The sequence below is a fragment of the Gopherus flavomarginatus genome, chromosome 3, assembly GCF_025201925.1.
Source record: "Gopherus flavomarginatus isolate rGopFla2 chromosome 3, rGopFla2.mat.asm, whole genome shotgun sequence".
Taxonomy (NCBI): domain Eukaryota; kingdom Metazoa; phylum Chordata; order Testudines; family Testudinidae; genus Gopherus; species Gopherus flavomarginatus.
This window is the reverse complement of record NC_066619.1, coordinates 153,304,611-153,328,131: the sequence shown is the minus strand read 5'-3', so window position 1 is coordinate 153,328,131 and position 23,521 is coordinate 153,304,611. Positions and strand designations below refer to the sequence as shown.

The 23,521-nt window shown below is 41.7% G+C and overlaps 1 protein-coding gene and 1 long non-coding RNA gene across 3 annotated transcripts in view; one reads left to right on the top strand and one right to left on the bottom strand.

The window, feature by feature from the left end:
• Positions 1-23,521, top strand: part of LOC127047140 (uncharacterized) — a 604,330-nt gene that overhangs the window by 174,902 nt on the left and 405,907 nt on the right. The window contains exon 2 of one of the 2 annotated variants that reach the window (XR_007773311.1): positions 17,182-17,234. This is a non-coding gene — a long non-coding RNA (uncharacterized LOC127047140). Of the gene's footprint in view, positions 1-17,177; positions 17,235-23,521 lie in introns of both variants that reach the window. The other variant, XR_007773312.1, reaches the window with a different exon arrangement.
• ADAMTS3 (ADAM metallopeptidase with thrombospondin type 1 motif 3) overlaps positions 1-23,521 on the bottom strand; it is a 202,885-nt gene that overhangs the window by 150,009 nt on the left and 29,355 nt on the right. The gene's annotated exons all lie outside the window — the stretch shown is intronic.

Genomic DNA, 23,521 nt, shown 5'->3' with positions numbered 1-23,521 from the left:
CAGAGGACAGGTGGATCACCAGCCTGCGGAGGGCGCTCCGGGCTGGGACTGAGCTAATTCCCAGAAGTCACCAGCAGGAGGCGCCGCAGGGCTGAGTCCGCTCGTCTACACTACCAAAATAGGAAGAACCAAAGAAGAATGTATCTTTCTGTCACAAATGTCAGACAGAAATAGCAAGCAGGTGTGTTGTGCTGTTGGTGGTCTTGTGGATCTATACATTAACATGTGTTGAAGGACATACATGCATAGGTCTATAAAAAACATATCCATGTTGTGTGTTACTGGATGATCTCGTGGAGATTAAAAGCCCAGAATAGAACATCCAGAAATGTATACATGTAGGATTTGACAGCCCAGCAATATGTATGTTCTTGTTGGATAAAGGACTCTTCTAGATCACTTCAATGGAAACAATTATGTTGCAGAAGAAAACAACTCATCAAAAACACCTTTCAGATCTGGACAAAAATGAAGGGTCCTGTCCATTCTCTGTGGATCAGCACATGACAGAGACCGTCCATACACCAACCTCACCACCCCCTTATGGAAGGAGGTGTCAGACTCCTTTATATCATATAACCCCACCTTACACCTCATAATGGGATGTCCACAGGTACAGATGGTGAGACACACACCATTCTCCCAGCAGGGAATACTTCGGAAATTTAGTACAGCCAGAAGCTCTAACTTGCCTGCATGGCCTCTCTTGTGCTACCAGCTCTCTGTTCCAATGTGGGTCCTGAGACACTAACTGCTAATGTGGGGCAGGAGGAACCAGGGTATAAGACTTTACCAGATGGCTGTGACTCACTGGAGCTTCCTCACTGACCTCTGAAATTCCTGAGGACAGATCACTTGCTTCTGACACTGAGGATCAAACCCTCTTAATTCCATTCCTGCCCCCTAATATAACAACTCAGAGGACGGCATGGAGAGCATACTGCTTTTCCACAAACTGGGGTGTTAACTGTGGTGAACATGGACATGACCTCTGTTTCGCATCACAGATGACCACTGATGTGAAATAATATATTCTATTCATGCCTGATCAAAGTGAATGGACTTGCAGAAATCTGAACTGTGACTACAGTTAAACCCTCCAGTTCATTAAAGCATAGGTTCAAGTCCCACTGAGTTCGGGCCATAAAATCTAATATACACATACATGATTCTATTATCTACTTTCAAAACAACTGCTGGCAAACCAGGGAATGCTGCCCTCCTCTGAGTCATAATTCATAGATTCATAGACTTTAGGGTCAGAAGGGACCAATGTGATCATCCAGTCTGACCTCCTGCACAAAGCAGGCCACAGAACCCTACCCTTCCACTTCTATAACAAACCCCTAACCTATGTCCGAGTTATTGAAGTCTTCAAATTGTGGTTTGAAGACCTCAAGCTGCAGAGAATCCATGATAGATATTGTAATGCTCACCTAGTTTTTAAACTTTTTAAACACAGAATGTATTCTTTTCCTTTTCTCATTGCTTAATTTGTTCTAGTTTGTCTAGTTCCTGTTGCGTAATTTATAATTGGTCCACCTGTATTAGTAAAAACAAGTTGAAAAAGGTTACACAGCCAAAATCTGTGATGATATTCCAGACAGGAGAATGCTGAATATTTTTGGGCCGCTTAGAAACAGCAGTACGTTGTACAATTAAAGGTATGTTTGTCCATTTGCTGTGTTGGCTCATTGAGAGGATGCTCACACCTACTGGTACAAACAATACAGTCTTCTGTCTTTTGTAATGCACACCAAGAATACAACGTCTGGCTCCGCCAGCTTTGTATTAATTTCACCTATGTTAGACAAATGCAATAAAGACATTTTAAAAATAGGAACTATGTAGCAGATATTGTAAAATGATAAAATTTGAAACTTATGTCATTTACAGCGACGACATGAATTCAGACCACTTCCATAAATGACATTTGTTTGAAAGTGCAAGCAATTAGACATGCAAAACTCTAAATGCAGAAAATGGACATAAAACCTTAATCTCATTAAAAAATACTAGGTGGCATAATTCCCTTTTCTCTTGGAGAGAAGCCACAAATTTAAAGAAAAGCAAACATCCAATTTAATAGAGATAACTAGTTATCATATTGTTCTCAGAATTTCAAGTCAGGCAGTATAGTTTATCTTTTGTACCCTATCGGGGTAGAGATTAGAGACCTGCAACTGCTGCTATGCGATCATTTACATTACGAGCATCATTCTTGCACTCTCTTTGGAAGGGCAAAGAGATCATGAGCTCTCTGTAAAAATAATCCCAGGAGGAATTCTACACTCTACATGGAGTTTCAGTAACCAAAACTAACTAAATAAATGTCGGCAAATTAAATGAAGAGACAACTCAATGGAAACAGAGCAGGCAAAGTAACTGAAAAGAGAATTAAAAGTATGAAGCACACACAAGGAGCTAGTGACACAAACTAAAGACATAGACACACAGATACTGACAAGACTGACCCTGGCTCCATAGGAGCCCTTCCTCTTCCCACAGGCATTGGCTTGTTCAGCTAAAAATATTGTGTGTCAAGTTTTCCATGATGCTGATACAACTGTGTTCCCAGTGCATTTTTTCAATGGTTCAAGGTGCACACTGAATAAAGCAAGTTCACAGCAAAGCAGGATGCAGCCCCAAATCCATTTAGAGACTTGGTGGAGTCTTCCTCCTTATAACACTCCTAGGGATCTGGGGTTCTTCCATGACTTTGCAGCCAGGAGGTCTAAAATAAGGATTCCAGAAGCCCCAATCAGCTAATGGGTGGGGTCATATGGATATAGCCGGGATGCCCATGGAGGGTACCATTGGTCCCAGGCCTGGTACTGTACACTGTGGAAGTGAGAGGGTGCCCAGAAAACTCCGAAAATTATTGGGACTCATCTCTATGCCTCAGGACCATTAGAAGAACCATTGCTTTATATTACTCTGACAAGCGGAGGCTTATAAATCCTCTAATTCCACAAGCACACCTAATGGTACTGCCTGTCTTATGAAGCCATGGCTGGTGAAGGGATTAGTGAACTGATGATGTAGGCGCACCTATGCCACAGCTGGTCGACAGGAGCATTAAACAACATGTTGTTGGTGCAAGAATGTCTCTGGACACTATCAGATCCAACAGTATCAGTAACTCTGAGTAAGTGCAAATCACCAGATCCTCAAAGATTGTATTTTCAGGCCTAGCAGAATGGAAAGCACGAGGGGACCCTGCCTCTAGGTGGAGCAGACAATGCAGGTTTGGGTTGGACAGGGAGCACTGGTACTGTTGTGTCAGCCTTCTTGTGGTGCAGTACTGACACTACATAAGGAGATTGTTCCCTTCTCTCTCTTGGTGCAGAGCCTGATCGTGCCTCTTGTGCAGGCAGTTTCAGAGCACCCTTGGCTCTTGGTACCAATGGTGCAGACCCATGCTCCCCATGAGCTCCAGACAAACCCATACTGGGATAGAGTGTTAGTAGATCCTGAAGGTACAGGAAAGGCAGGACTTAAGAGTTAATTTCTCCTGTTTCTTATGCGGGAGCTTGCCCTTACCCTTATTTGGGGTTTAGACCCCATTGGGAGTTGGGCATCTGAGTGTTAAAGACAGGAACACTTCTGTAAGCTGCTTTCAGGTTAAGTCTGCAGCTTTGGGGCACATGGTTCAGACCCTGGGTCCATGCTGGAGACTGGTGTCTGGCTCAGCAAGACAAGGTGCTGGAGTCCCAAGTTGGCAGGGATAGCAGGGAAGTAGTCTTGGCACATCAGCTGGCAGTTCCCAAGGGGGTTTCTGTGATCCAACCCGTCACACCTAACTTTAAACGTGTTTTTATATCCCATTGATTTAAAAGTAATCACATGCTAAGTGCTTCACTGAATTGGAGTATGATCAGATCAACCAAAAAGTGTCACCATTAGGTCTGCACTAACATGATCCAACATATCCAAGTACCCAGAGGTGTATCAATGCTTACAGAAATTAAATGGAAATGGAAAAATCATTTTATTTGCTTATAAGAGGGGTCACACTTTTAGGATGGGTCACTAGCTTGGAAAGCAGTGACTATGAAAGGGACTTACTGGTCATGACAGGAATTAACTGAACATGTGCTCCAAGTGCTATGTAGTTGCTAACAGAACACGTCATCCTTGGATGTATAAGCATCAGGATACCAAACAGGGGTAGGGAAGTGGTATTAACTATCTATGTTGCATTAGTGAGACCATCGCCAGAAAGTTGTGTCCAGTTCCGGTGTCCCCACTTTAGAAAAGATGCTGACAAATTGGAAAATGTTCAGAAAAGAGCAACAAGAATTATGTGATGTCTGGAAAATCTGCATTATACAGACAGACTAAAGAAAATCTATTTCACTAATTCAAGAGAAGATTAAAGACGTAACTTGATCATGGTCTACAAATCCCTACATGAAGGGAAGATTTCTGACAGTGAACAGTTGTTTAATTTAACAGATTTAGATATAAGATCTAGTGGCTGCAAGCTGAAGCTAGACAAAAGCAACTTAGAAATAAAGAGCATTTTTTTAAAGTGAGGTAATTAGCCAATGGAACAATATACCAGCACTTGAATTCTATAGATGAAGACTGGATGTCTTTCCGAAACCTATGCGCTAGTTCAACCAGAATTTGACACAGGAATCACTTTGTGAAATTCTGTGGCCTGTGTCATGTGGGAGGTAAGACACAAATGATCAAAACAGTGCCTTCTGCCCTTAAAAATCTATTAATCTACTTGGAATGTAGGATTTCGAATTTTGGAACATTTGTAATTAGCAAGATTATGTTTGAGATAGATGGGATGCTGTAAATTAGAATCACCCCTTGCTAATTTCTTCTTTCCATCTGAACAGCCTTATGAACCAAAAAGGAAGTTTTCCCATGCGCTTACTTATTTTGTGTATGCGATGGACACTAATTAGATTCATCCTAGTAATAAAAACATTAATAAAAAGAAAAACAGATCCTTATTCTAACACATGGAGTTAACCAGCATGTTGCTACATGTGCATAAGAGAAAAAGAAAACTGCAGTATATTATTGTGTCATCCTACAAGGCTAAAATTAAATTAGGATGACCATCCCACTAACCACCTGCTGGGGACATTCATAACCTTTACAACACATACAAATTCTTTGGGCTGAAATTTTTCATAATTGGTTTCATTCCAAAAGCGATTATTTTTTTCTTTTGGAAATCCCAAGAAAAAAAATTGAGTAATTGTTAAGAGTTATGTGAAAATAAAAAGGAGAGGAACTTTTGGTTTTATGTGGAAAAAAAGTCTTATTTTTTGTGCTGAATAACCCAAAGAGATTAATATTAAAGCTACAAATATGACATACACATTGTCCCCAAAAGGTGGAATCTGGTTTTAAGATCTCAGAGTTAAGAAAATTTGAAAAACTATGTACTAAGCGTGCTCACTATGGTCAGTTTTCTTACTGAGCCAAGTATCTATCTTTCTTTCTAGAAGTACACCTGTGTGACAAACACGGCAGCTCTAAGTGACAGATATGGCAATTTCATTCAATATCCTGGACAAATTTTACTGAATTAAACTGAACGGCAGGTCTACACCACAAAGTTGGGTTATGCCTTGTTCAATATAATGAAGTTATCCTAAGCCCCATCTGTGCTGCCGTAGCTTTTCTAGTGTAGACATACCTTACGTACCTTAGAAGTACATTTCCAAAAAATGCAAATGTTTGTGTTATTGTGGGATTCTGTATAACTTCTTTAACTGGGAGACAGGACTAATGTAAACCCTGCAAAATGTTATGACCATCAAAGGTTTCTTTAAAACAATGGACCAGACAAGACCAAACTTTTAGGTGAATGGGTTTCTCAAGAAACAGAGGAGAATGCAAGTTACTCACTTGTGGGCACATCCTTCTGAAGCTGTGTCCTGAGGAGAAACCCACTGCTGGTCACCTGTTACACGAGGACAAGATCAAAGGCCCAAACTGGGTAAAAGAGTGGCTCTCAGATTCATGGAGGTGCTTGTTCTGAGCTAACAGCTCTGATGAACTTGTAACCATAGAAAATCCCCTTGGTGGGGTTTGAAGTACTGTTCACCAGCCAGAGCATGATCTCTGGTAAGCATATCAGCATGCACGCGAGTTCTTTTATAGATTTTAAATAGGTTCTCTCTATAATGCTTCTACCTTAAAATAAATGCTTTTGCTTAGAAAGAGATGTATGCTAATTTATAACAGTGTCTGCTTCAGCAGTCTGACTTTGCTGGGGAATTTACAGTGTAGGCAGGGAACTGTGCAGCCTAAAATATTTCGGTCAGGAGGGAGACAGTTGTGTGTCTGCCCAAAGAGGAAATAGATGGGGAGCCAGAGGCCTGAGTGTGGGTGCCCTGGCCTTACCATGGAGGAGGAATACAGGTGCAGTTACCCCAATACACTACATCACTAGATATTTCACAGTAAGATTCTACAGGTCTACACATTTACAAGCAAATGTCATCCCATACAGAAGGCCACTACAAGGCCTATAGCAGGGGTCCCCAACGCAGTACATCTAAATGCGCCCGCGTCCTGCCTGGCGGTGGAGCATCCACTGAAATACTGCAGAATTTCTGCAGCGTTTCGGCGGCGACGCCTCTCGATGATGTCACGTGCCGCCAACACGCGACGTCATCAAGAGGCATCGCCGCTGAAATGCCGCAGAAATTTGGTTGCATTTCTGCGGGTGCTCCACCGCCGCCACGGTCCTTCGTCTGGCATTCGCCAGACGAAAAGATTGGGGACCACGGGCCTATAGCATCACCACCCACTTAAATACTACCCTATACATCGACTGTCTGCATACAAGGTTGCCAACTCATGATTTTATCAAGAGTCTCACTGTGTTTGGCATTTTCACAGACTCCGGACTCATGGGATTGTGAGAGAATCATAAGATTGCATTTCAAGTAAAAAAATGTTTATGGCCCTCATGGAAGTATAGAAAATCTTGGAAACATGAACTTGAAAGGTTCCAAAACTAGGAAGGATCAACAAATCCAAAAATATTATTTATTAAAATCTCAAATATTTGGCATAACTTGTGATCACTTGGGGCTAACAGTACCAGATGTGGGCTCTCGGCACAGAGGCGAATTTACTCTCTTGTTCCTTCACACTGGCAACGAATCTGGATGTTCCACCATTTATCTGAACACAAACATACAGCCTTGCAGCCTTAAAAATTCCTCCTGTCCTGGGGGAACCCAATGGTATTAACTCTGTAGGGAAGCAAATCTCAAGAAAGACAGGTAAAAGTGCACGGCTCCAGGGCTATGCTGACATACCACATTTTTTTACAACTTATTGCGAGGATTTTCTAAGGAAGTTAGGCACCTCACTTCTTTGGACTCCATTTGAAAATCCAGTTTATACGATTAATACATATTCTTTTCATATACTATATCCATATGAAATTTCCTGGTATCGTTTTCACTGGCTTTGAAGGCGAGCATGCTGCATGGAGATGGCACCCTAGATTTGCCTTCTTCATAACTTTCCATTACTGGGTTTTTTGCCCCTTCCTATTGAACACCTATTACTGGCCACTTTCACCTGATACAGGACTAGACAGATCATTAAGCTGATCAAAGCACGAAAATTAGTATTTGTATTACCGTAACACCTAGCAGCACCAGTCATGGACCAGGACCCAATTGCGCTAGGTGCTGTACAAACACACAACAAGGGGATAGTAGTCCGCACCCCAAAGAGAAATTCTTATTTTAAAAGACAGTGGGGCAGCGGTTAATTTTGCTCAATGGTTTTAACTGATCATTTCACTTGTGTCAGATTACAGTGTTTGTAGCCTCTTCCACGTGAGTTGTCCCTGTAAGTCACCTGGCCTTCCAAGAATATAGGAACTGAAATCCTGGAGGGCTTCAAAACCTTGTCTCCTTTGCCACACAGTACTTAATCTTATCAGTAAGCTACTGACTCAGCTAACAGTCTCAGCCTTTAAATATCAGACTTTCAAAGATACTATATGAGTTCAATCAAAAGTAGGGGTGAAAAAACGTATCCCGTGAGACAGATTTTCTTACCAGATGGAAGAAATAGTAAAACTGAAATATTTTATACTCAATGGAGGAATCCCAGGACTCAAAACAGCCAGAATGCCAGGAGTTGGCAATATTTATGAACCCACTGGTACTGTGTACTTTTCCATCTGCTCTACCTCTGGAAAAAAGGGCTTTCTTTCCCAAAGGGACCAAGAGCAACATACCTACATAGGTTTCTGCACCCTCCAAAAAAGTAACACAGTTTTGCACTTTACAGATTTCATCAAATAAAATGGATTATCAAGACAAAGGAAAAAAAGGGAGTAAGGCAAATAATTTAAGGAAGTTAGTCCACTGTAAGTTTGTTGTTGTTTTAAATTCACAAAGTCTTTGAAATTTATCAAGTTGTATGCAAAATTCCAATGGTGTGTTCCAAAAATAAATGTTGGCTTAAAACCTACAGTTGAAATTAAATTCTCTCACCCTATCAACAGGAACTTATTGCTTTCTTGTTTCCTCCCCAAATAACCTAGCATTACATTTCCTGCCCATTTCAGACTTGTTCTTGCTCCCTTTATGTACCTCAAACCATGCGGCTCTGAGATCAAATTCCAGATACAAGCAAGTACAGCACTGAATAAACAAGGAACATCAAAAAAAGGTATTACTGAATATGGCTTCTGTATCTCTACTCTGCAAAATGCAGTTTCAAATTCAGTACAAACACTACAGTCAATAAGAACTTTGAGAGAGGTTACAAGGATTAAGTTGTGAGAACATTGACTATTTCAGTATCTATTTACTTTCTTTTACTAGGAGACATACTTCACCACATGTGATATGTGAAGGAAGAACGTGAATGAGTGCCCAATTCATGTGTAGTATGTGTGTATGCTATCGAAGCGCTATAGAAATTACACAAACTGTTATTTATTACTGAAACTATTTTAAAAAGTTGTACTTACTAATTTTAATAAGCCTGGCCCATTTTACATACTGCTACCTTGTGAATTTAGAAAAGGAGAATTTAAGAAGCAGATGCCACCTTTTGTAACAAAATCAAAGATCCCGAAGGGAAATGTCAAACTGCTCTAAAATCAGTGTTCTGAAAATACATGGCCAAGGATAAAAGATGTGATTCAATGATAGCTCCCAAACAAATACCCAGAGAAGCATCCAATCATCATCCACTTATTCCAGTTCATTTTGTTAAAATCACCTGCACCGAAACCAATTCCCCTTCATGAGCTCAGATGTAGTATTACTCTGAGCTCCACTCCACTCCAAAAATGGCTATTCTGTTACATTTCACACAGAATATGGTGTATGCCAAATGCTGTAAATGGCACTAGATTTTTCTCTTTTTTGAGTTTCATGTAGATTTTGCACTTTGATTCATGCATTAAAGTGGGGGACGGGAAGTAGCACTGCTCCACCATGCCTGGAGTTTGGAGTTTATGGACAAGGGTGACAGTGGGATTAGCAGCCTAATTCTTAGGTTTTGCAGAATACTTTTCTTTGCTTTAATGAACCAATGACTGTTTCTCAACATACTTTAGTCGCTTCAAATATGACATCAGATTACTGCATGAAAAGGTCTCAATGAGAAAGCAAACCACTTAGTCTAATTGGGTAAAATTTTCAACTCACTGTCAGGGAAGGAGGGAGGGAGGGAGATGAAATTCACAAAGGATTCAAACTATTCATAAACCTAAAACTTTTGACATTCAAAACTTGCACATTTTATTTGTGTGATGGAGGTGGGTATTCTTTAAGTACACCAGATAGTTCATATTGGCTCCAGTTCCAAAGAGCCCATCATATAATGCTGGTAATATTGACCTGAGTAGAAGAACTCCACCTTGTGGATTATCATAACCATGGCAGCCAGAGTTCACCTTTCTGTCTATGCTCCTTGTCCCCATCTATCCTGTAGCAAACTGTGTGCTAAGTCTCTACATTCAGCTGCAATTTCTTCTGTCCAACACTAAATCCAGAAAAGAAATGCAACAAGGGGCTGGTGTAACATTATTGCATGTGCCTCTATGCACCCCATTCACCAAAAACACTCCAAATGTCACAGATTTTAGAACATTATTATTAGTTGAAGGGGCATCTAGTGGCCCCAATCTGGATTGCAGCCCCCTTGTGCTAAATCGGGGTCAGCAATCTTTCAGACGTGATGCGCCGAGTCTTCATTTATTCACTCTAATTTAAAGTTTCGCGTGCCAGTAATACATGTTAACATTTTTAGACAGTCTCTTTCTATAAGTCTACAACATATAACTAAACTATTGTTGTATGTAAAATAAATAACGTTTTTAAAATGTTTAAGAAGCTTCATTTAAAATTAAAATAAAATGCAGAGCCCCCCAAACCAGTGGCCAGGACCCGGACAGTGTGAGTGCCACTGAAAATCAGTTCACATGCCATAGGTTGCCTACCCCTGTGCTATACACTGTATATATGCAATTAATGAAAATGCAGTTCCTCCCACACAGATTTCCCTACTTTGTACCAAGTTCAGAGGAAAGTCTAAATTGCTGCCACTTTCACCTTCTTCCTATCCCTCAGTGTGGTGAGTTACACTGACTTAGATTCATTGGACTCAGAACCACTTACTGGCATGCCCCATGAGTGTAAAGGAGGGGAGTCCAGGTAACTGACCTGTTCCCTGAAGAGAGGAGAATGGCAGCAACTAACATGAGGCTCTGAGTATGTGATCAACTTCCTTCTTTAATCTGCATTGTCTTCAGACTCCTCAGCACGCAAGCTACAGCAATTTACATTGCCTTATGCCCATGTGCAAAATGTCACTTATACCACCTTCTGCAGCAAATCTGAATTCAGCCCTGTGCCTCTGGTGAACTATTATTTAGTTAGACAAAAGAAATACCAGTTATTTTAAGAACATGTTATGCACAGATGCTCTTTCTGGAATTTTAACTTTTTATAATTGGACAAATTTGTTATGCAAAGCCCATTTATGGCCCATCAGTGTCCTTTTGTGAATTCCACATAGGACATCTGTTTTGCAAGTTTCCAACAAGGTGCTTTTATTGTTCTTATTTATTGTGAAAAATTATTTTTATTATTTTCTTCAAAACACCCCTGCTCAGAAAAGACATACCCTTACAGCTACTGTAAAAGTTACTGTGAAATCCTCGGGGGGCGGGGAATCCATAAAATCCAAAAAATCCATTCTGCCTAAAACAGAATGCAGAAAACAGTTTTGAAACCAGCCATCTTATCTCCTCAATCAAGAGACCAAGACTTGTGCAGAAGGGCTGTCAAAGGGAAGGGATCAGCACTACCTTCATCCTTATTTTTAATTTTATATTCTGCTGCCACCATCCTGAAAGGAGAATAAACAGAGACCATATTTCAAGATAAACCTCTCAGGCAGCATCAAACTTTTCTTGGCAATTCCCTATCTGTATGTACCCATTGTGCCTACCATTCTTGCACTTCCTCCTGCACCAAGAACATTTTCAGGAGTTGCTTCATCCTTGCATTGGCGCTTAGGCTATCAGAGTAGCAGTGTTGATGCCTTTTCATTTAAGGAAGCTACATGCTTTGCCCTGCCTTGATGACTGGCTCACTTAGGCTCCATCAGCTCAGATGGAGGTTTGGGAATTGGTAGAGTTGCTTCCTCACCTGTTTATCATCACCTTGAGAAGTCCCCCTCAGAAATGAGTCCAGTTGGCAGCAGTTGTAATCGAGTCCCAGGAAAGGATTGGCAAAGCAGTTTCTTAGCAGCACTGATCATGAAGTCAGATGCTTATCTAGTCAAATGGGTCTTCTGGCTTCTGTGTTTTGTGACTTTTACAGTTCTGGTTCATTGGGCCAAGAAACACAATTGGCCTCTGCTTCACCTTCCTCTGGCTCGGAACTGCACATGGAGATGTACAGGGCAATAGCAGGCTCAGAACTGCACGTGGAGATGTACAGGGCAATAGCAGCCTAACTTTGGCTGTCCAGCTCTTCTTAAGATACTGGCAGGACCACTGTGAACATCTCCTGGATCTTAGGGAGAAACCCACCTCTCTGGAACAAATTCCTCTGCCTGCTGCTCCCTCTGGAACTGCCACCACACCCCAGGGTGAAATCCACAGCATAGTGGGTATGTGCGTGCGGCAGGTGTGAAAGTTCTGCAGATTCTTCACAGCACTAGTGTGGGGACAACATACATAGTGCAGCTGTTTTCCTTCCCTCTCCCACAAATCTCTTGCCCATCAGAAGGCTCAATATGTGATCAGAGTGGGGGACAGTGCCATGGAGGTAGCTGATGTTCCCTATCCCTTTCCATGAAGGCGGGGGGGACATCCATGCGTGGAGACAGATCCTCACAGGATGATATGGGCCAAAGAAAATGAAGAGCGATCAAGTGAGCACTTTCTAGCAGATGCTTATAACTGCAAACACTTGTGAACTTTGAGGTAAAGTTTTGCAACACTAAAATCCTGTCTACTTCGTATAGGCCTTTGGCAAGAATGCATTGTTTCATCCTTCGAACAACTGTATTCAGTTCGGCTTTCCCTAGAAAAGACTTTTTGTACTTGAAAGCCTTCATGAAGTGGTAGCAATGGATTCAGTTTCAAGTGGGATTACTTCTCCCATGCGTCACAGAAAGTTACTCTTACCAGCAGCACTCTAGACAGATGGTGGGAGTGGAGAAGTAAGTAATTAAAAGATTAGACACTAAGAACAGTTTTAAGAAACAGAGATGCTGGACAGTCTGAAAAAAAAAACTTTTTAAGGGAAGGCTGTCAGAAAAAATGTTTTTAAAATACACAGAACTCTTCTCACCCGTGGCATCAATTACCCTGCTTTACAAGCATGACTGATTGTCAGTTTTAAATCGTGGGTTCTTTCTGTAGGCCTCCTTTTAGCTAGTTTTCAAAGTATTGCATGAAATATATTTAAGAAGTCAGTATTCTAATTTCTTTTGACATGTAGATGTTGCTTTTGTAACGAGCATTTTGAAATTGTGGCAGAATGCAAAAAGGTCTTAAATACAACGGGGCCTTGATTCTTACTTACACTAAGGCCTCTGGCAGCAAAAGGGGGCATTAAAAGTGGGTATAGATTACTTAACACCTATATCAGGCTCTCTTACCCTGCGAGGATGCTGTAAAGTGGCCTTACTGCAAAATACTTATCAGATGCAATACATTTAGTTAATGTGCTAAGGCCTGATCTTAGGACGTTCTGTGCATCTTTGCAGACTTTAACAGGAGGTGGTGCTATTCAGCACCCACTAATGGATGCTTTATCTTTGCCCTCATCCACACTATGAGTTTAGGTCGAACTTAGCAGCATTACATTGATTTAACCCTGCATGTGTCCACACAAAGCCGTTTTTTTCCCCCAACTTAAAGGGCTCTTAAAATTGATTTCTGTACTCCTCCCTGACGAGGGATTAGTGCTGAAATCAACCTTGCAGGGTCGAATTTGGGGTAGTGCGGTCGCAATTCGACGATATTGGCCTCCAGGAGCTATCCCAGAGTGCTCCATTGTGACAGCTCTGGACAGCGCTCTCAATATGGATGCACTGGCCAGGCAGACAGGAAAAGACTCGCAAACTTTTGAATCTCATTTCCTGTTTCGCCAGCATAGAAGTCTGCAGGTGAGTGCAGATCTCATCAGCAGAGGTGACCATGATGGAGTCCTAGAATCACAAAAGAGCTCCAGCATGGACTGAACGGGAGGTATGGGATCTGATCGCTGTATGAGGAGACGAATCCATGCTATCAGAACTCCGCTCCAAAAGATGAAAGGCCCAAACATCTGAAAAAAAAAAAAATCTCCAAGGGCATGAAGGACAAAGGCTATAACAGGGACCCGCAGCAGTGCCGCATGAAACTTAAGGAGCTGAAGCAAGACTAGCAAAAAACCAGAGAGGCAAACGGCCGCTCCGGCTCAGAGCCCCAGACATGTCGCTTCTTTGATGAGCTGCATACCATTCTAGGAGGTGCAGCCACCACTACCCCACCCCTGTGCTTTGACTCCATCAATGGAATAGCACGCAACAGGGATGCGGGTTTCAGAGATCAGCCAGATGAGGAGGAGGTTGAAGATAGCTCACAGCAAGCAAGCAGAGAAACCGTTTTCCCGGACAGCCAGGAACTGTTTCTCACCCTGGACCTGGAGTCAGTGCCCCCTAAACCCACCCAAGGCTGCCTCTCAGACTTACCAGACAGAGAAGGGACCTCTGGTGAGTATACCTTTGTAAATATTATACATAGTTTAAAAGCAAGTGTGTTTAATGATTAATTTGCCCTGGCATTCGCGGCCGCTACAGCTACTGGAAAAGTCTGTTAACGTGTCTGGGGATGGAGCGGAAATCCTAGAGGGACATCACCATAAAGCTTTCCTGGATGTACTCCCAGAGCCTTTGCAAAAAGATTTCTGGAGAGGGCAGCCTTATTCCGTCCTCCATAGTAGGACACTTTACCATGCCAGGCCAGTAGCAAGTAATCTGGAATCACTGCATAACACAGTGTATGGTCCCGGTGTTTGCTGGCATTCAAACAACATCAGTTCTTTATCTCTCTGTGTTATCCTCAGGAGAGTGATATCATTCATGGTCACCTGGTTGAAACAGGTTGATTTTATTAAGGGGACATTCGGAGGTGCTCGTTTCACAGCCACTGGGAATCGTCCCAGACATGCAACACTATGTGGTCCCACCAGTCTGTGCTTGTTTCCCGGGGCCAGAATTGGCGTTCCACAGCATGAACCTGCCCCATTAACACTATGATGTCCATAATGCCAGGCCCTGTACTTTGAGAGAAGTCTGTGTCCATGTCCTCATCGCTCTCGTCACTGTGCTGCTGTTGCCTCCTCGCCTGGTTTTGCTTTTGCAGCTTCTGGTTCTGCATATACTGCAGGATAATGCGCATCGTGTTTACACAGTGCTCATAATTGCCGCGGTGATCTAAGCAGGCTCCATGCTTGCCATGCTATGGCATCTGCGCTGAAAAAAAGGTGCAAAATGATTGTCTGCCATTGCTCTGATGGAGGGACGGGCAACTGATGACATGGTTTACAGGGAATTAAAATCAACAGAGGGGGTGGGTTTGCATCAAGGAGAAGCACGCACAACTGTCACACAGCATGGCCCCCTCAAGATTGAACTCACAACCCTGGGTTTAGCAGGCCAATGCTCAAACCACTGAGCTATCCCTCCACCCACAATTCACAGAGGGAGGAAGGGGGGAGCAAATGAATACAAAACAAATCTGGTCTCTTTTTTGTTTTGATCCACTCCATCTCTCATATACATCTTAGGTTGTCAACAGACAGTGCAGTATGACTGCTAGCCATTGTCGTCTCCTGGCTGCTCACCAGAAGATGGTGCAGTACGACTGCAGGCAAGACTGAATCTCCATGAGATGAAACTTAAAAAGAGAATGACCTGGAGTCACTCCCATTTATGTCCAGGCATCCCTGACAGACCTCACCGAGGTCTGCCAGGAGCACCCATGTCTGCCCAGGCACCCCTGACCAAACTCAACAAGGTCAGCTAAAAGAGCACCCAGGAGACGACGACAGCGGCTACCAGTCGTAATGCACCGTCTGCTGCCAAAAGGCAATGAGTTGCTGCTGTGTAGCAATGCAGTACCACATCTGCCAGCACCCACGAGATGTACGGTGATGGTGAACTGAGCGGGCTCCATGCTTGCTGTGGTATGGCATCTGCACGGATAACCCAGGAAAAAAGGCTTGAAACGACTGTCTGCCATTGCTTTCATGGAGGGAGGAAAAGAGGGAGGGGGGGCATGACGACATGTACCCAGAACCACCCGCGACAATGTTTTTGCCCCATCAGGCATTGGGATCTCAACCCAGAATTCCAATGGGCGGCAGAGACTGCGGGAACTGTGGGATAGCTACCCACAGTGCAATGCTCCAGAAGTCGATGCTAGCCTCAGTACTATGGATGCACTCCGCCAAGTTAATGGTCTCAAGTGGGGGGACACATAATCGACTGTATAAAAATCAATTTCTAAAAAATCAACTTCTATAAATTCAACCTAATTTCGTAGTGTAGACATACTCTTAGTTTCTCGAATATATGCTCAGTTAGCAAACAGTGTATCATGGCAAATATCTTTTACATCATTAAAGGATGTGTCTTTTGATACAGTAATGCTTTCATAGTCAGGGTTGGAAATGAGGTTTTGTTGGCTGTTAATGGGTGAGTTGCATTTTGTGATGAGAAGGTGTTTTTTCCAAAGTGTGCATGTGATTAAAAAAATTCCCTACTCTGTCACCTGATTGGTTAGCTTACTTGTCTGGTTAGCACTGAGAGTCTTTAGTAGAGGGAACCGGCCCTCCTTTTACTAAATGGAGAAGTGTTCTTCTGGACAAATGGTGCAATCGTAAAGACAGCCCTCCACTGTCTATAAAAACTGGGGGCCAGACTACCTTCCTCCTCATCCAAAGGGGAAAGAAACGCCAAGGTTTCCTTTGTTGAGTTTCCTGTGCACCCTTCCATCAGGGAATGGAGTTTGACCCATCAGCCTGGGGAAGAAAGTGCAGATCTGGCCCTGAGGGTGCACTAAGTTGGATTGGCTGGTAATGGACTCACAGAAGTTGTTTCACCATCTGGGCACTGCATCTGCCACCGAGGGTTTCTTGTTGTCCAAGGAATCCCCTACCAAACTATTAAGCTAGCTCTCCTCCTGCTTTGTCGGAGTGGAGAAAACCATGTGGAGTTAGCGGGCCTCCGAGCACTATGGAAAGATTTGGACTCCAGAAGGGAATTATTTCCATGTTGGGAGAGAAGTAAGGGACACAGACACAGACTGTTTGCTCTTATTGTAGTCAAACGGGGGCAAATCCTGCCCCTTCCTCCACAGAGTATCCAGGCCACAGCAGCACTAGTATAGGTCCACAGTATCAGTGACGAGCCAGGGAGACTGCACAGGGGTCTAACCCCCACTTGCCTACAACACAACTCAGCCTGATAGGGACTGCAAGAGTGGTTGTAGAATTGCTTCCAGCACCGGGGGGGGAGGGGGAACAAGGAGAGGACAAAGTTTCTATGCGTCCCATCCCCACACCAAGCCTATCAATTTGGGCTTGTAATTGGAGAGAAGAGTTCGTCCTTCAGTGTCCGTCATTGGTTAGGACTAGAATGGATACAAACAGGAAGAACAACAGAAAAAAAAAAAAAAAAAAAAAAAAAAAAAAAAAAAAAAAAAAAGAGTGCCCAGAAATCCAGCCCTCTCTGTCCTCCAATTCCAAGCCATATCTGTGCCTTCAGTCCTCTTCAAACACATTACAATCAATCATTCTGTAGAAACACATCTAGAGTTTTTAAAACCAAATCACCCAATCCATCCAGGTGAGAGTCATTCATCCTCAGGTATTTACGTCCATAATTACCTGTTTCATCTCTTTACCACATTTCTACTATGTATTCTGTTTTCCAGTTGTCATAAACAGATAGTTAAGGGTTAATGTCTCTTTTACCTGTAAAGGGTTAAGAAGCTCAGTGAACCTGGCTGACATCTGACCAAAAGGACCAATGGGGGGACAAGATACTTTAAAATCTCGGTGGAGGGAAGTCTTTGTTTGTGCTGTTTCTTTTGTTCGTTATTCTCTCTTGGAGCTAAGAGGGGCCGGACGTGCAACCAGATCTTTCTCCAATCTTTCTGAAATAGTCTCTCATGTTCAAAATAGTAAGTACTAGATAGAAGGCGGATTAGTCTTTATGGTTGTTTTCTTTATTTGCAAATATGTATATTGCTGGAAGTATATTTTACCTCTGTTTGCTGTGACTTGTAACTTAGGCTAGGGGGATGGAATCCCTCTAGTCTATATAAGCTGAAGACCCTGTAAACATTTTCCATCTTGGTTTTACAGAGATAAAGAAAGAAAAAGTAAAAATTAATTAAAAGCTTTCTTTTTTAAGAATCTGATTGATTTTTTTCCTTGTGTCAGACCCAAGGGAATTGGGTCTGACTCACCAGGGATTGGTGGGGGAAAAGGAGGGTGGGGGGAAGGTTAATTCCTCTTTGTTTTAGGATACAAGGAGTTTGGATCAGTGTATATCTCAGGGTAACCCAGGGAGGGGGAATGGTATATTTCTCTGTTTTAAGACCCAAGGGATTTGAGTCTTGGGTTCCCCAGGGAAGGTTTTTGGGGGACAGGAAATGTACCAAAACACTATATTTTTGGTTGGTGGCAGCGCTATCAGATCTAAGCTAGGAATTAAGTTTAGAGGGGTACATGCAGGTCCTCACTTTCTGGACGCTAAAGTTCAAAGTGGGAATAATACATTAACACCAGTGAAACAGCAACAACAGGTGATATGAAAAGGATGACTCAAATCATGTTTCATGCAACTCATAGGAAACCTCTAAACAAGAATACATGGAATTGGGAATAATACTTGTGCAGTGAAATTTCTAGTGAATCAGATTAAAGAGTGTGAGATGGAAGTTCCATACCATATGAAACTGATAAATACTATGTAAAAATGTATTTGCTATACAACATAGCAGACTAGACTGGATTATAAAAGTGTCTCCAGCATGCTGGAGTGTGGAACTTGGAATTAATAGAGCCTAGAAAAAAAAAATAACCCATGGTCCTGCCCCAAACTGAATATCAGAATAAGACAGAGGATGAGACTAAGGAAAGAATGATAAATCCAATGTAATTAGTTGGAACTGAGACTATATAGGAGGTGGTCTCTGAGGTTGGTCATTCCGGACAGGATAGGAAATTGCTCAATATGTTAGTGCTTCAAGCACAATATTCTCCAATAATGAAATGGAGACAGAACTCTCCCACAAAGGAAAGCTAGTGGGCATACGTATGAAGATGTAAGATCAGTTTTAAAATGTAAAATAAAACTAAAACGTACAATCTTCATTGCAGACACAATGATTTTTATAACACATGGTCAGTACAGTTATCCAAGTTTGAAAAAGGCCACTGTACAACTTCATCCTGTATGTTGCTTATGATTAAATCTATACTACCCACTGATTTGGATCCAATTCCACAGAAGGAACTGTTTTTGCTGCTAAAATGTATGAGAGAGAGTGAGTGTGTGTGTGTACTATATATAAAAACCACACACCCCTCAATTATTAATATAGACATGTTAATAAAACAGTTTTTCTTCTTCTAATGGGGTATTAAGAACTAAATGAGTCACAACTACAATATAAACAGCCTCTGTTCTTCAGCTCAAACAAGCTAAAGGACCATTCCCCCAAAACAGAAGTCCACTGTAAATAAGTGGTTACAAAACAATCAGAAGAGAATTTAAAAAAAAACCCAAAACAGCCCTTATACCACTGACATAAACTAAGATGGAATCTGAAATTCTCAACTAGAACTCCTCATACAGGGAGGCAGTAGATTCTCCATCACCTTGAAGTGTTTTCTAAAAGAACTTTGTGTGAGATACAGCATATATTGGCTTACTATAGGAATTACTAGGTGAAGTTTTATGGTCTGTGTTACGCAGGCAGCCAAAATATATAATCATAATGGTTAAAATCTACAAATAAGGTCCCAATTCAAGAAGGCGTTTAAGCACATGCTAAAGTCTATCCCTATTCAGGACAGCAGCTAAGCACATCCTTAAATGCCTAGTCTAGAAGATACCATCAGAGATGCTTAGTTTTGCAGTTCTCAAACTGTGGATTTGTGTCTCCACAGGTAACATGCTTGTTAACAGCAAAAATGTTTTAAATAAATAAATAAATAAATAAATAAATAAATATACAGAGGTGAGAAACAACAGACCTCAACTCTATTGTCTCTTTGCAAATTTGTGTACACAGAGTCAATCCTTTACTTCTCTTTAAAAGTGCAAAGTTTCAAAAAGTTCAATGAACAGAAGATTGTTGGGGGCGGAGAAGAAGTCTGGAGATAAATATGAGAAGTGAGGGACATATGCTTTTTAAAAAATGTTTGCTCTTGAAGAAAATCCAGAATACTTAACGTTGCTTTAGTTAAATAAAACAATTTAAAATGTCTGTCTGGTGATGTTCTCCTCCTAATACAGCATGGCAAGAAAATCCTCCAAATATAAAATGATTAACCTGTTGAATTGGAGATAGATATTTATGAAGTCACTGGGAGGTGAACTGCTTCAATTACCTCTGGCAAATGAAATAATCAAACCACGGCCGGCTCCAGGCACCAGCTAAGCAAGCAGGTGCTTGGGGTGGCCACTCTGGAGCGGGGCGGCAATTTGGCAGAGGGTCCCTCACTCCCACTCGGAGCAAAGGACCTCCCGCTGAATTGCCGCAGATCGCAATCGCGGCTTTTGGGGGGAGGGGGGACTGCTTGGGACGGCAAAACCCCTGGAGCCGGCCCTGAACCAAACAAACAATCATTCATTTTCTAGTGTAGCTGTAAAGCTAATCTGAAAAGTTTTCAAAACAAATCACTGTTTAAAAATGTATACTGTGAACCTTCTAAAAATGAAACCTACATCTGCCTCTGAGTTGTGAAGAATATAGATGAACGTTACAGCAAACAACAAGAATAAAGTCTTATGTAGAAAATCATGATTAAATTGAGTCTTCCTAACTAATGATTTAAATCAATGTGATTTAAATCATATCCACCCTGCTGAAGTCTGGAACATTGTGATAGGATAGGTGTCAGCTCTCTCTGGGCTCCTAAAAGCATTTTTCTGCTACCCCATCTTTGGTCAAACTTTATTTCAAATGCACACAAAAAACTAAAGAATATTGCATCCTACATTTGTAAATGTTACTGGTAGGCTGGACCACAAGTGGACTGTTCGGGATTTCTCAGAATTTATACCAGTGAGGTGCACATGACAGATTTCTTTTTCAAAGCAGATTATAATTTTCACATAAATAGCAGCATATCTAGTAATCAAGGCACATTGGGAAAGAGGACGCACAAACTCCAAAGAGAGAAGACAGCAAAGGAGGGAAATCACCAAAACAAACAAGTTGCTGTTCAGACTCAGCAATTCAGCCTCACTTGCCCCATATATTGGATTTAAAACAAGGCACCAGTCACTCTAGACTACTCTCAGCAGTCACACACAGCCAGAGACACACCTGGAAACATATTATGGGTATGATCCTCAGCTGGGAAATCAGTACAGCCCTAACCATTTAGGCTGATGCTCAATTCCCATTCATCTTAATGATTAATCCCTTAGAATCTTAAGGGATTCCAAAATCCCCTAAGAGGCTTTGAAAATCGCAGCCTTTGACACTGCAAATATAGTTTTTAGGCTTTAGAATAACAGAGAGGATAGTTTCCATTTCAAAGTTACGATGGCTTTTATTTCATAAGATTTAAGTAAGGCCCATGTGAGTTTCTATAAGCATATTTTTGCATTACAGTACATCTTTATCTTTCATAATAGTATTGTTAGCAATACTGCATTAAAGTACCATACTAGATCCATGCTGCCAAGATGGGCATTTTCAAATACAACTTTATTATTTCTACTACTACTTTTGCCCCAATGGGCTTGCATAACCATTTTTCTTCCTTGTTAGTCTTCTCTCCATCAAGTTTCATGGTGCTGCTCAAGGCAGTTGCTTTTTGGTCTTCCTTCTTCTCTGGCAAACAAAATTTTTCAATGTCATGAGGAACCTCAAAACACTAAGAACATAACATAAGAACATAAGAACGGCCGTAGCAGGTCAGACCAAAGGTCCATCTAGCCCAGTATCTGTCTACTGACAGTAGCCAATGCCAGGTGCCCCAGACGGAGTGAAGCTAACAGGCTATGATCAAGTGATCTCTCTCCTGCCATCCATCTCCATCCTCTGGTGAACAGAGGCTAGGGATGCCATTCTTTACCGTTCCTGGCTAATAGCCATTTATGGACTTAGCCACCATGAATTTATCCAGTTCCCTTTTAAACATTGTTATAGACCCAGCCTTCACAACCTCCTCAGGTAAGGAGTTCCACAAGTTGACTCTGCGCTGTGTGAAGAAGAACTTCCTTTTATTTGTTTTAAACCTGCTACCTATTAATTTCATTTGGTGACCCTTAGTTCTTGTATTATGGGAATAAGTAAATAACTTTTCCTTATCCACTTTCTCCACATCACTCATGATTTTATATACTTCTATCATATCCCTCCTTAGGCTCCTCTTTTCCAAGCTGAAGAGGCCTAGCCTCTTTAATCTCTCCTCATATGGGACCCTCTCCAAACCCCTAATCATTTTAGTTGCCCTTTTCTGAAACTTTTCTAATGCTAGAATATCTTTTTTGAGGTGAGGAGACCACATCTGTACACAGTATTCAAGATGTGGGCGTACCATGGATTTATATAAGGGCAATAATATATTCTCAATCTTATTCTCTATCCCCTTTTTAATGATTCCTAACATTCTGTTTGCTTTTTTGACCGCCTCTGCGCACTGCGTGGACATCTTCAGAGAACTATCCGCGATGACGCCAAGATCTTTTTCCTGACTTCTTGTAGCCAAATTAGCCCCCATCATATTGTATGTATAGTTGGGGTTATTTTTTTCCAATGTGCATTACTTTAAATTTATCCACATTACATTTTATTTGCCATTTTGCTGCCCAATCACTTAGTTTTGTGAGATCTTTTTGAAGTTCTTCACAATCTGTTTTGGTCTTAACTATCTTGAGCAGTTTAGTATCATCTGCAAACTTTGCCACCTCACTGTTTACCCCTTTCTCCAGATCATTTATGAATAAATTGAATAGAATTGCTCCTAGGACTGACCCTTGGGGAACACCACTAGTTACCCTTCTCTATTCTGAGAATTTACCATTAATTCCTACCCTTTGTTCCCTGTCTTTTAACCAGTTCTCAATCCATGAAAGGACCTTCCCTTTTATCCCATGTGTCATAAACAGATAGCTAAGGGTTAATGTCTCTTTCACCTGAAGCACCTGACCAGAGGACCAATCAGGAAACCGGATTTTTTCAACTTTGGGTGGAGGGATTTGAGTGTCTTTGTCTTTGTTTTCTGGCTGCCTGCTTGCTCTGAGCTTTGGAGAAGTAGTTCTACTTTCTAGTCTTCTGTTTCTAAGTGTAAGGACAAAGAGATCAGATAGTAAGTTCTATGGTTTCTTTTCTTTGGTATTTGCATAAATATAAGTGCTGGAGTGCTTTAATTTGTATTCTTTTTGAATAAGGCTGTTTATTCAATATTCTTTTAAGCAATTGACCCTGTGTTGTATCATCTTAATACAGAGAGAACATTTGTACTTATTTTTCTTTCTTTTTATATAAAGCTTTCTTTTAAGACCTGTGGGAGTTTTTCTTTACTTCAGGGAAATTGAGTCTGTACTCACCAGGGAATTGGTGGGAGGAAGGAATCGGGGAGATCTGTGTGTTGGATTGCTAGCCTGATTTTTGCATTCCCTCTGGGGGAATAGGAAAGTACTTTTTGTTTCCAGGATTGGGAACAGAGAGGGAGATTCACTCTGTTTGGGTTCACAGAGCTTGTGTCTGTGTATCTCTCCAGGAGCACCTGGAGGGGGGAAGGGA